Here is a 12,168-nt window from a genome sequence, read left to right on the forward strand (position 1 = left end):
GGAATTTTTCTCCCTCCATATTCTTCATTCTATTGAAAATATGGTTAGGACTCAGAGTCCTTCAATAATATTAATTACAGGCAGGCACAAGTTATACGCTAAGGCCAAAAATTTATTTTACATAACATGTCATTACTGATGCAGAAAAGCATTTCTGGGCAATGAAAGAGGTTGTATTTTAGCACCTAATCACTAGATTAGGTTTCATTATTATGTTATTTTTTTCTCCAGGTTATTTAGGAAACATCAACAATGAAAACAATAAAACTTGTTATTTTTCCTTTAGGAAGAAACCTAGTACAAATATTAAAACCTAGGAAATGTCCATGAGCCTTGAAACATCAAATTCCAATGATTTAGGGTAGACTGCTGATAAATATCCTTTTCATATTTGATGTACTGAATATTAATTCATTTATTAGTAAGTGTTAAATTATTTATTAATTAATTTATTAGTGTTATAAAAGCTATATACAAGAAATGACTGCTATAATTTAGTGAATTAGACTAAATTCATCAAAGTCAAACATCTTGGGATTGAGGGCCATTCTGCTATATTTTTGTTTTATGATCTCAGACAAATTGATTGTGCCTCAATTTTCCCATCTCAAAAAAATGGAGGAAATAAAATCTAACACACAGAGTGGTTTGATATTTATATTATTTGAAACATGACATGCTTAATGTGCTTGGTACATATTACTGTCCCAATATTTATTTTAGGAAATCATGAAACAAGAAAAATGTATAGAGAAGAAGCTGAGATGTATTTTCAGCACCATTCTGCAACTATATCTCTATAAATATTTTAATTGGATTTATTTCTAGAATACACTTACAAAAAGGTAGTATATTTACACTAATTTCAAATTATGTAATTAGGTTTATTTGTATTCTTATTTGTCCCTTTGTTCCATTCAATATACTTTGAGCATTTTAAATGTCATTAAAGGGTTTTTAAAAATAATTTTAATATATAATAATACAATTAATGGAAATATTATCATTCATTTAATTATTCCATTATTATTGATAATTAGATTGCTTACTATTATTATCACAAAAGCACTGCAATGAAAATTCTTCTACATATACCTTTGTTTCCTATCTCTTTAAGATAAAGTTCTGGAAACAAGTATTATTGGAAAAAGACAATGAAAAAAATGAAAGCTCTATTTTTCCAAATTGCTTTCCCAAAACACTATACTTTTCTATTAATACTTCTGTAAGTACCTTATGTGGACACTTATCCCACCATACCAATCTTTGTATTTGGAATTATTTTCATATTTGCCAATTTTATGAAAGTTAATGGTATCTTTTAAATTTTTGAATTACTTAATTATTGGTGATGTGAAACCTTTATGTGTTTAGAGGTCATTTTTATTTCTTCCTCTCTAAAGTGTCTGGAAGATCTAGGCCATATTTTCTATTGCAGAGTTAGTGATTTACTTACTTGACTTGAAAGTGATCTTTGTTTAATACTATGTGTTGCAAACATTGTATTTCATTTTGTCATTTGTCTTATACATATGGTTATGAAATTATAGATATGTAATGTTTAACATATTTGTTTATATCTATACACCTTTCCCACTGGAATTCTACAATGACTCCATGCACTTAGAAATTCATCTCCTATTCCTAAATATACTGGTATTCTGTTATTTCTAGATCTTTTGAATGATTTTACTTTTTACATCTAATGTTTTAGCATTAGATAATAATGTGTGCATCATTTCTACCTATGATATGTAATATAATGTAGTTTTTCTTTCCTAGCAAGTTAGCCCAATATATCATTTAGAGAGTGACCGTTTATTTCTCCACTGACTTAATATATAACATTTTCTTTTTAAAGATTTTTTATTGGGGAAGGGTAACAGGACTATATTGGGGAACAGTGTGTACTTCCAGGACTTTTTTCCAAGTCAAGTTGTTGTCCTTTCAATCTTAGTTGTGGAGGGTGCCGTTCAGCTTCAAGTTGTTGTCCTTTCAGTCTTAGTTGTGGAGAGTGCAGCTCAGCTCCAGGTCCAGTTGCCAATTGCTAGTTGCAGGGGGCGCAGCTGGCCCGTTGGCTCAGGCAGTTGGAGCTCCGTGGTTCAATTCCCACATGGGCCAGTGGGCTCTTAACCACAAGGTTGCCGGTTCAACTCCTCGAGTCCTGCAAAGGACGGTGGGCAGCGCCCCCTGCAACTAAGATTGAACATGGCACCTTGAGCTGAGCTGCCACTGAGCTCCCGGATGGCTCAGTTGGTTGGAGTGCATCCTTTCAACTACAAAATTGCTGGTTCGACTCCTGCAAAGGATGGTGATATACAACATTTTTTATCATCACAAAGTATTATATTTGCTAAAGTCTATTTCTGAGTTATGACTCCTCTATTGAGCCCCCTCAAAATTCTTGCAATATAACCATACTGTTTAGATTTTTGTTAGTAAATCTTAAAAACTTTAGAATCGTTAATATTATTTTCTAAAATTATCTGTTGGATCCCATTTATTTTTCCACATGACGTTTGTCAGTTCCCACTAGTGTTTTGTTTACAATTGCGTTACAACCAAAATGCAATTTGGAAAAAAAACAATCTTCCTCACAAAACCCAATCTTCTCATCAAACAAGATATTATGTCTCATCTCTCTGTATAGACATTTTATTATGTCACTCAGTATTTTTTAAAAAAATATTTTCTATGATGGTTTTCTATGCTGTTGGAACTTTGGTAATTACATTATGTTATCATTTTAAACTTTCAACAACACTATCAGGTGATATTATTATCACCTTTATGTGAATGAGGAAACTGAGATTTAGAGGGGTTGAGTAATTTACTCAATGTCCCATGCTAGTGAGTAGCAGAGGCCAGTTCTGTCTAACTCTAAGCCCATAGGCTTCTCTGTCATAGATGTTGCCTCCCAGTCATTGTATGAAGACATTCTGATCCCCCCAAACACTATTCAGTACAATATAATGCTGTTTGCATTAGTTAATACAACAGTATCTTCCCATTTGTTTTCTTGTATAAAAAGTGAACAGTTTTCTGAAAAAGAAGTATTGTATAATTATTTTAGTGGCTCATTATTTAATCAGCTTTGTTTTTACTTAGATCAGGACTATCTAATTTGAATTTAATACAAAATTTCAAAAATAAGGCCCACAAGGAAGAAAAGAGAAAAGAAACCTGCATTTTTGATCCCTATAAATTGCAAAGGTATCCAAGCAAGGGCTCTCATATCTCCTGTCATTCTCCAAACCCAGAGGACATAAGAGACCATAGAAAGATCAACATGTTCCCACGGCAGGCTTGGAAAAACTCCACAATAACTGGGTGACTACAGTAGTCTGTGAAGGTCACTCTTTTCCTGAATTTGTAGCTTACTGCTTGCTGTTCAGGTAATTTTCAGACACATAGTTATTTCTCTCAGGGCTTTAATTTTAGTTTGGGTAATTTTGCTCTTCAAACTTCTCTGGTCTCTAAATACATAGCATTTATTAATATGCCCTTAAATTCATAGGTAATCTCTGACTACCATTCTTCCTTATAAAATGTAGTACAGGTCAGGATAAAACAACCACTGTAATGTGTAATGTTACATTGCTCTTTTATTAATATGTAAACTACACTGAGAAATTAAATTTGTCTAGGTTAAGTTTTGCTACTTGAATATGAAGTCCTTAAGTACTTTCTTTTATTGATGAATGAAAAAAAATGAATCTAGAAGAAATACATTGGTTCAAATATGTATTGCTGTTTGATAGAGCGATTACTTTTTGCATCATTGGTATTCATTCTTCAACTTCTCCACGGGACAAGCAACTATTGTTCTAGAATTTACTTTGTGTAAATGAAATCCCAGTGAGAAGTGACTTGCTCCTGAGTCTTTGTATATATTTCTGAAATGGTTTCATTTCTTTATATTTGAATCATGAAACTGAACAAAGTTTTTCACTTTTGGTCACAAAAGGAAAAGTGGTATCTATGGCAACAGAAAAGTTGAAGTGTGGGTCCTGACAGGTTTTTCATGTGACAGAAATGACAGCCATCTTTGTTGAGTAATACTCTCTTAAGTTGTCATCTTTTGTGTCAAATTTATAACTTTAAAGAAAAAGATAGCTCAGCAATTAAATTGTATATTAGACAGTCTTTAGACAAAGTTCTTGTGACCTGCCTTTTGGTTCAGTGCTTGATTTATAAAGGAGCATGGACTAGAGTTCCAAAATCATGATTAGTTAACAAAAAGATGTCAGCATTGATCCTGGAACAAATGTGTTTCTCACAAAAATGACTAAAATTGTATATGTGGGTAATTATTTTCTTGTTTCTTATCCAATATATTATAAAAATATAAAATTTAGGTTATTTAAAAGTTGTGGTTAGCAAAATGTAATTGATATGAGTGAGATGGTCTCTTTTTTCTTTCCCTTTTATTTAAAAAAAGAGTGCTTTCTATCTTCCTCAAGTCACCCAACACACACACACACACACACACACACACACACACACACGCACACACACACACCATTTTTAAAAAAACTCTTGTGTTTTTTTTCTAAATTATGGTAAAATGCACATAACATAAAATTTACCATTTGTAAGTGTTCTGTTTGGTGGCATTACGTACATTCACATTGTTATAGTACCATCACCACTGTCCATCCATAGAACTCTTTAATCTTACAAAGCTGAAACTCCCCCTTTTTCCCATCCCCCGACCCCTGGAAACTACCATTCTGTTTTCCATTTTTATAAATTTTACTATGCTAGTAACCTCATATAAGTGGAATCGTATAGTACTCGTTCTTTTGTATCTTATTTCACTTAGCACATCGTCCTCAAGGTTCATCTGTTTTGTAGCATGTGTCACAATTTCCCTCTTTTAAGGCTGCATAACATTCCGCTATATGTTTATATCATACTTTGTTTATCCATTGTTCCATTGATGGATACTTGGGTTGCTTTCACCTTTTGAATATTGCAAATAATACTGCTGCTACAAACATCAGTGTATAAATATCTCTTCAAATCCCTACTTTCAGTATTTTGGGGTATATACCCAGAAGTGGAAATGCTGGATCATATGGTGATTCTATTTTTAAGTTTTGAGGAGATGCCATACAGTTTTCCATGTGACCACACCATCTTACATTTCCACCAACAGTTCATAAATACTCCAATTTCTCCACATCATAACTAATACATGTCAGTTTCTGTACACACCACATTTTAAACAGTCTCAGTGGATAATGTAATTAAAGAATATGTGACCTCCGGTATCAAAGTCCTTAGGTGCAAATTCCAGATCTTGAGTTTACTGTATTTATACTGGACAGCATCTGACTCCCTTGAACTTCAGTTTTGGTATCTGTGAATAAGGATAATGATAGTATACATGTTGGATATTATTTTGTGAGAGGTAAGTGGGGTACTGCATGTAAAATGCTTCACACAATTGCTGTCATTTATTTTGCCTTCAATACATGTTGGCTATAATTGTTATTAATTCCCCAGCAACACAACTCACTCATATAATTATTTTAAAGATAAATTTTGGAGAAGTTAAATAAGCAGCTTAGTTCCCTTGAGCTAATAAATGGTGGAAAAGGGATTCAAACTCAAAGACCATATCCTTGGTCCACTGTTAGACCCTGTCTCAATTCTGTAAGTGATGTCAAAAGAAGTGTCTAAGTTTGGATTGCTATAACAGAATACCATAGACTGGGTCGCTTGAACAACAAACATTTGTTTCTCACAGTTCTGGACTCCAGAAGTCCAGATCAAGATGCCAATGTGGCTGAGTTCTTGATAAAGGCTTTCTTCCTGGTTTATAGATGGCCATCTTCTCATTGCATCCTCACATAGGAGAGAAAGAGAGAGACTAGTTCTCTTCCTCTTTTATAAGACTTAGATTCCATCTTGGGGGCTTCACACTCATTAGCTAATTAATTCCAAAAGGTCACATATCTAAATGCCATCACATTAGGGCTTCACCACATGAATTTTGAGGAGTACAAGCATTAGTCCATAGCACTAGGGTTAATACATGAAGGTCTAAGTTCCACATAACAGAAAACCGGAGAGAATAATTATACCGACTCTGAAGTTCTTAGGTACATTATCATTAAAAAGTATACTAAAGATGGCCAATAGACATATGAAAAGATGTTGAAGGTCACTAATCATCAGAGAAATGCAAATTAAAACCACAATGAGATATCACCTCACACCTATCAGAATGGCTATCGTCAATAAATCAACAAACAGCAAGTGTTGACGAGGATGTGGAGAAAAAGGAACTCTTGTACATTGTTGGTGGGATTGAAAGTTGGTGTAGCCACTATGGAAAACGTGTAAAGTTTCCTCAAAAAATTAAAAATAGAACTACCTTATGACCCAGCAGTTCCACTCCTGGGTATTTATCCAAAGAAATCTAAAACACTAATTCAAAAAGATATATGCATCCTATGTTCACTGCAGTGCTGGTTACAATAGCAAAGATATGGAATTAACCTAAATGTCCAAAAGTGGATGGTTGGATAAAGAAGATGTGGTGTGTATATATATATAATGGGCTGTTACTCTATTATAAAAAAGAATGAAAACATACTGTTTGGGACAACATAGATATACCTAGAGGGTATAATGCTAAGTGAAATAAGTCAAACTGAGAAAGACACATACCATATGATCTCACTTATTTGTGGAATCTAAAGAATAAAACAAAAAAACAAACAAAACAAACAAACTCATAGATATAGAGAACAAGCTGACGGTTACGAGACGGGAGGAGGTTTAAAGAGCTCGGTGAGAAAGGTGAAGGAATTAAGAAATAGAAGTTGGTAGTTACCAAATAATCATGGAGATGTACAGTATGGAGAATATAGTCAATAATATTATAAAAAATATGTATAGTGTCAGATGGGTTCTATACTTATCAGGGGATCATTTCCTAAGTTATATAAATGTCTTACCACTACACTGTATACCTGAAACTATAAAAAATATTGAATATTAACTATAATTAAAAAAATAGTCATGGGGATATAAAGTACAGTGTAGGGAATGTAGTCAATACTATTGTAATAATGATGTACAGTGTCAGACGGGTAACAGACTTACTAGGGTTAGCTATAGATTTGTAAAGATGCAGAAGAATAACACATATAAAATACTTAGGACAATACCTACCATACAGTAAGCTCAAAATAAATGTTAGTTGTTATAATTGTGGTTATAATGCTTTGTAATGATGTTTAATTAAATAATAACAATAATAATAATAATAATAATAATAATAATTTAACCAAGAAAACAACAATACTTTTACCAAGAAAATGAGTATGTAGTTTTGCTACCATACCACTACTACTACGACGACTACTACTACACTATTACTACTTCTTTTTTTTATGGTGAGGGCAGCAAACTGTCCACACAAAGGCAAAGCTAGTATTTGGGAAAGAAGCAAGTAAAACGCTAGCTTAGGCACCATAGAGGGAGGGAGGAATGTGTGTGTGGCAGCTCAGAACCCATACCTCGTCCCCTGTGGACCAACAGCAGGGCTAAGAGCAGGCCTAGCAGAGGATACACATGGAGCTAACTCAAGGCTAAATGCATGAGTATCAGAAAGTTTATCCTTGTGAAAGAAATATTGACTTTAAATTTTCTAAAAATATAAATGCGTGCCTTTCTTATGGATTTAAAAATTTATAAATGATATAATATTGTTATATGCAATATATATGTATATATATGAGTATGTGTGTGTATACATGTATACACACACATACTCATATATATACATATATATTGCATATAACAATATCATTATATCATTTATAAATTTTTAAATATATATATATATATATATATATATATATATATATATATATATATACTCGTATATGCATACATATATATACCAGGGGTGCCAAAAAATGTATACAAGTGGACACTTTGGTCAGTGTTGCTCAAGCAGTAGTTTGCCATAATCAGAAGTGTCTGGCCACTGATAATAACCACTTCGAGCATCTCTTGTAATTGTAGAAGTCAAACATGACTTGTATTCATCTTTTCTTATCAGTATATATTGAATATTACAATTTTAATACAGTTTTTTCCTTTCTTAAAATGTGTACACTTTTTTCGCACCCTCTGAATATATGTGTATATATGTGTGTGTGTATATATATATATACATATATATATGTATATATGTTTGTATATATATATATATATATATATTTTTTTTTTTTTTTCAAGGCAGAAACTGAATTCAGAAAATATTTTAATGCCTTAAGGACAATTTACTGAGAGTCTGTACCTCATGGGTAATGTGCAAAAGTGCTTTTTCTATTGAAGGAAAAATATCTGAGTAAAACAGAAAACTTCTGTAAGTCACCCATCTTAATATCTATAGGTTATGCTGTCCTTCAAATAGTTCTATCCTAAAGAAGAAAAACTGAAAATGTCCTTAGTAATGGAAACGTTTTACGTCAAGAATCGTTTGAAGTAATGGAATAAGATGCAGAATTTTACTCTAGCCAATTGAGCTCTATCGATACATAATAGATACTGTGACAGATTATCCAGAATATTAGATAGACTCAGCATAAAAAAAGGCTATACATTTTTACACACGCAGCATGCTAACAAATATAAAACTTAAAGACTCACATTTATTAACTGATTATATTATTTCTTTGTGTTTAATGAAGTGCCAAATTCTGTCAAAATTTCACAGTCAATATAACTCAATTAAATAAATACAAAATATTTCCCTAATATACAGAGATTCTTAACTATGTGTTAAAAAGTCAAACATTTATAACTAAACTGGAGGCACAAAATAATTTAAATATTCACTGAAAATTAGTAAGAATTATTTTCAGCATCAAATTATCTTGCGATTCATTTAAATGCCATAAGGTTTACAGAGTTTTTATTGAGTTTTTGGCTGTTCATATATCATTTTATTAGAAAGGATGAAAAGTCAAAACAAGTTTTTAAAAAGTGATTTTTAAAATAAAAAAATATCCACTGGGTTAGAGAAGACCACTTGTACAGTTGTAACTCCATCAATCACTGGGGATCAAACGCTAAATCCAAAAGGCAGCTGCACAGCCAGCACAGATGAACAATTTTGTTCTTCACAATTACCTTGATTGTAGATAATCTGATTTGGACTGCTGTGTGTGTGTGTGTGTGTGTGTGAGTGTGTGTGTGTGTGTGTATCTAATCTTATGTAAGAGTTGATGCCTTTGGTGGCCAAATTAGGTCAAAATACAAAAGACAAAATAGCTAATAGTAAGAAACATTATCAAGATTTTAAAACCACAATTGTACTATATTTCCCCAAACCCAAAGCTTTGATGAAAATTGTTTATTGCATGGCTAAGTTCTTATCTGGAAGACATCTTCTAGGCTTTGAAGATTTTACCATAGTCTTAGAAATGAAAAATTGAGCAAATTGCTGTGCTTTTCTGTAATTTTGTAAAACAGGGTGTTTCAAGATAAATTATACCAGTGGACTGTATCTGTCTTGTACCACAAAACACATGTAAAATACCTGTAATTTAGTCATTTCAAGGCATGCATGAAAAAGGTAATAAACACAAACACAGACATCCTAGTTGGCAGACATGCAGACTTCACAAGTTAGAAAGATCTCAGGCTTGCTAAATATCAAAGATGAAATCTGTACTGCACACGAAACTACTGAAAATTGCCTTCAAATTTAAGGTGCAATTTATTTCAAATGGGGTAAAGTTGTAGCTTGAAGCCTTGAAGCAGACTAGCTACACCTAGATTTATTATTTTGTGTTTACAATATAAACCAATATACACATACACACAAATAATAGATGCCCCAAATTATGTTCTTTACTAATTGGTTTTTAATGGCTTGACAGTTTTAATATTTAATTTATATTTATATTAATTAATATATATTATTATATATAATAATAAATATATAGTATTAATTTATATTAATATTTAATATTTAATTTATCTCAGAAAACCATTTAAAGCATATTTTGGCCTTCAAAACTTTCTGATTTTCAGGTTTTCTCAAGATTTTGGAGGGAGCTTGGGCATTTTTACTTTAAATTTTGTTCATGACATTAAATTATAAGACCAGCTTGTTCCTTGTAATAAACTAAATTCAGCATAAAATGTCATTTTATTAATAAAATGGCAAATATGTTTTCTCTCTCAATAAGCTGATAGTGGCCCTGATCTCATTGTCCTAAGAAATATTTGCAACCCCAGGCAGAAAGGACATGTGGAAAAATATATAAATGCAATAAAATTATAGCTGCGATATTTAGGTTTCACATAAACTTTCCCAGTACAAAGTGCTAATATAAAGGAAATATGAGCATTGAAGTAACTGAAATATTGCTCTTCCTCCTCCTCCTCCTCCTCCTCTTATTATTATTATTATTATTGTTATTATTATTTTATTATTAAAGAACACACTCAAATCGTCCCATGTTCACCTGCATCTGATTGTGACTCAGGGGTTTAGTTGTCTAAATACTACTAGTTTACTCACTATTTCAGCAACAAATACATCTAAATAGGTGGAAAATTCCACAACTGCCATAAGGACACAGTTCCAATAGGCAACATAGCGTATATAGAACACTGAAATAGATTTCAGTATAACAAACTTTTTCTCTTTTACCTATTGAAAAGACTACATTAGCGTGGCCTCTCAGTTGACCTTTCTTTGTAAGTATGAGAATTCAAAGTATCAATGTGATAATAACGCTTGTCTGATTTATGCCAATTTAAGAAAAATTAAGATAATCAATAAAACTCTTCTTTTGGTAAAAAGTAAAAAGCTAAGAATACTAATGTACATAAAGAAGTACAAGAGTTTTAATACAAAGTGACAGTGATGGGCAAGGGTGTGATTGGTAGGTGTTGGAGGACTTCTAGTTAGACGCGATTTTATAGAGCACTTTCTGACATTTTGTTTTCCTCTTCTGATCTCGGTTATTGAAAGGCCCTGCCAGCCTTGTATTTATAGGCATAGTTCTCATGGCTGCCTAAGGAAAGCTTCTCATACTTTCACAAGGCCAGCTTCCTGGGCTTGTGATCTGTGGGATGCCTGCCATTCGGAAGGCCTTATGCTTAACTTAATGTTGTCACTGTGTGGAAATTCTTAATAATGTAATCTTTGAACTTGTGTTTATAAGTGACATCCAGTGGGACAATGGGATATGCAAATGAGCAGAGAAGATGCCCACATTACACCTCTGCTGCAGTTCCTGCTGTGTCATTTGCATAGAGCATGCGTGATGCCCAGGATCACTGAATTTCAGTGTTTCCATGGTTGTGGGTGTTTAGCCAAACTCAGAATACCAGGTGAGCATGTTTTGCTTCCGCTGAGTATGTGGGGACACTGACAAGAAACCCCTTTCTGTTATTCAAGCTCGAATTTGCTTTGAATAGGGAAAATAAACAATAGCCTGCTAAAGAACCCAAAGGACTGACCCTGTCATACACTTTTATCTGTGTTGATTCTCTGTATTTGTCAACCACTTGAGTTGAAAATGATGATGCAGAAAGGAAGGAAAAGATAGGGCAACTCATAGTGCCTTTTCCATTCAGTGCTTTCTTACTCATTGATAGATTGTATGTTTAACAAGTGAAATAAAACCGGTTGAGTTACTTATGTGCAACTTTTCACTGTTCTGGTAAAAATGAAATATATGTGTATAAGCACGATCTAAGGAATACAAATTGTGTAATATCAGTGATTCTCTATGAGTTAAATGCTCTTATCTTTGCAGTTAAAATTGGCATTACATCATATAAAGATGAATGGTAAAATCCATGCTAATAATTTTAATTCTTAATTTGTCTTTACTTATAATCACATTAAATAGTAAAATACATTATGACAAGTTGAGAGAAAGTGTGTAGAAGTAAGGAAAGGTTTTATATCTTAATACCTTTAACAGTAATTTATTCAAGTCTGTTGAACAAAAGACCTTGCATTTTTATTTTTCATTGGATCTGCAAATTATGTAGTTAGCCCGGTACTTCTAAATATTAGCCAATACATAACGTACTGAGTGTGTACGACATGTCTACAATGGTAGACACCTGGTGTGAGGGGTGGAAAGGCAAAATGTTTTACAAACCCTTCATTTT

The sequence above is a fragment of the Rhinolophus sinicus genome, linkage group LG03, assembly GCF_036562045.2.
Source record: "Rhinolophus sinicus isolate RSC01 linkage group LG03, ASM3656204v1, whole genome shotgun sequence".
NCBI lineage: Eukaryota > Metazoa > Chordata > Mammalia > Chiroptera > Rhinolophidae > Rhinolophus > Rhinolophus sinicus.